The sequence below is a fragment of the Moschus berezovskii genome, chromosome 11 (genome assembly GCF_049115385.1).
Source record: "Moschus berezovskii isolate FMDL1 chromosome 11, NW_MosBer_1.0, whole genome shotgun sequence".
NCBI lineage: Eukaryota > Metazoa > Chordata > Mammalia > Artiodactyla > Moschidae > Moschus > Moschus berezovskii.
This window is the reverse complement of record NC_142470.1, coordinates 61,379,343-61,382,341: the sequence shown is the minus strand read 5'-3', so window position 1 is coordinate 61,382,341 and position 2,999 is coordinate 61,379,343.

Below are 2,999 nucleotides of genomic sequence, written 5' to 3'. Positions count from 1 at the left end.
TCAGATATGACCTAAATCAAATCCTTTATGATTATACAGTGGAAGTGAGACTAGATCTGACAGATAAGGTGCCTGATGAACTCTGGACGGAGGTTTGTGACATTGTACAGGAGATAGGGACCAAGACCATCCCCATGGAAAAGAAATGTAAAAAAGCAAAATGGCTGTCTGAGGAGGCCTTATAAATAGCTATGAAAAGAAGAGAAGCGAAGAGCAAAGGAGAAAAGGAAAGATATAAGCATCTGAATGCAGAGTTCCAAAGAATAGCAAGGAGAGATAAGAAAGACTTCTTCAGCGATCAGTGCAAAGAAATAGAGGAAAACAACAGAATAATAAAGACAAGATATCTCTTCAAGAAAATTAGAGATACCGGGATTTCCCCAGTGATCCAGTGGTTAAGACTCTGTGCTTCCACTGCAAGGGGCTCAGGTTCGATCCCTGGTCAGGGAACTAAGATCCCACATGTCACATGGTTCTGTCAAAAAATAAAATATATAAAAGACACTAACAAAAAAAAAAAAAAAGAAAATTAGAGATGCCAAGGGAACATTTCATGCAAAGATGGGCTCGATAAAGGACAGAAATGGTATGGACCTAACAGAAGCAAAAGATATTAAGAAGAGATGGCAAGAATACACAGAAGAACTGTACAAAAAAGATCTTCACGACCAAGATAGTCACGATAATGTGATCACTGACCTAGAGCCAGACATCTTCAAATGTGAAGTCAAGTGGGCCTTAGAAAGCATCACTACGAACAAAGCTAGTGGAGGTGATGGAATTCCAGTTGAGCTATTTCAAATCCTGAAAGATAATGCTGTGAAAGTGCTGCACTCAATATGCCAGCAAATTTGGAAAACTCAGCAGTGGCCACAGGACTGGAAAAGGTCAGTCTTCATTCCAATCCCAAAGAAAGGCAATGCCAAAGAATGCTCAAACTACTGCACAATTGCACTCATCTCACACGCTAGCAAAGTGATGCTCAAAACTCTCCAAGCCAGGCTTTAGCAGTACGTGAACCATGAACTTCCAGATGTTCAAGCTGGTTTTAGAAGAGGCAGAGGAACCAGAGATCCAATTGCCAACATCCGCTGGATCATGGAGAAAGCAAGAGAATTCCAGAAAAACATCTATTTCTGCTTCATTGACTATGCCAAAGCCTTTGACTGTGTGTATCACAACAAACTGTGGAAAATTCTGAAAGAGAGGGGAATACCAGACCACCTGACCTGCCTCTTGAGAAACCTGTATGCAGGTCAGGAATCAACAGTTAGAACTGGACATGGAACAACAGACTGGTTCCAAATAGGAAAAGGAGTGCGTCAAGGTTGTATATTGTCACCCTGCTTATTTAACTTATACGCAGAGTACATCATGAGGAATGCTGGGCTGGAAGAAGCACAAGCTGGAATCAAGATTGCTGGGAGAAATATCAATAACCTCAGATATGCAGATGACACCACCCTTATGGCAGAAAGTGAAGAGGAACTCAAAAGCCTCTTGATGAAAGTGAAGGAGGAGAGTGAAAAGGTTGGCTTGAAGCTCAACATTCAGAAAACAAAGATCATGGCATCTGGTCCCATCACTTCATGGGAAATAGATGGGGAAACAGTGGAAGCAATGTCAGACTTTATTTTTTTGGGCTCCAAAATCACTGTGGATGCTGATTGCAGCCATGAAATTAAAAGATGCTTACTCCTTGGAAGGAAAGTTATGACCAACCTAGATAGCATATTAAAAAGCAGAGACATTACTTTGCCAACAAAAGTCTGTCTAGTCAAGGCTATGGTTTTTCCCTTGGTCATGTATGGATGTGAGTTGGACTATGAAGAAAGCTGATCGCCAAAGAATTGATGCTTTTGAACTGTGGTGCTGGAGAAGACTCTTGAGAGTCCCTTGGACTGCAAGGAGATCCAACCAGTCCATTCTAAAGGAGATCAGTCCTGGGTGTTCATTGGAAGGACTGATGCTAAAGCTGAAACTGCAATCCTTTGGCCACCTCATGCGACGAGTTGACTCACTAGAAAATACTCTGATGCTGGAAGGCATTGGGGGCGGGAGGAGAAGTGGATGACAGCTTAGCTTCTGGCAAGCTAAGCCATATTTTACTGATTGCCACACAACAGGCCAATGAGTTCATTGAGAGCTGAGGTGTTGAGGCAAGGAAGAGACTTTAATCGGGGAGCCAGCTGACGAAAAGAAAGCAGGCTAGTGCCCCAAAATAATAATCTTGTCAGGGCCTGGTTGCCAGGTCCTTTTATGGATGGCAGGGAGGTGAGGTAATAAAGAAAAAAAGACTATTTAATCCTTGCAACTGCCCCCTAGAATGGCAAGCCTCAGGTAGGGGAATGTGTTAGTTTCACTTCCTACAGTCCTTCACAGGTGGGCGGCTCAGGTGGCAGGCCATTTTTTTTTGCTTACTGTAACAAAAAGGGCTAAAGTCACAGAAGCAGATCCAGTGTAAATTTAAAATTAACCCTTCCAGGTTACACTTCCAATAGCAAAGACACACAACCAGAAAAATCTCCAACAAGGAGTTAAAGCTGGAACAAGACGTGGTACATATATACAGTAGACTATTTCTCACTCATTAAAAACAATTACTGAAATTAAGGAATAAAGACACTGTTATCCACAGATGGTGGAGAAGGCAATGGCAACTCACTCCAGTACTCTCGCCTGAAAAATCCCATGGGCGGAGGAGCCTGATAGGTTGCAGTCCATGGGGCCACTAAGAGTCAGACAGGACTGAGCAACTTCACTTTCACTTTTCACTTTCATGCATTGGAGAAGGAAATGGCAACCCACTCCACTGTTCTTGCCTGGAGAATCCCAGGGACAGAGGAGCCTGGTGGGCTGCCGTCTATGGGGTCGCACAGAGTCGGACACAACTGAAGCGACTTAGCAGCAGCAGCCACAGATGGACCCTGAAGGATCATAGGCACAGGGAAGTCAGGCAGGCAGAGGAAGACTATGGTATAGGATATACCTTCCCAGCA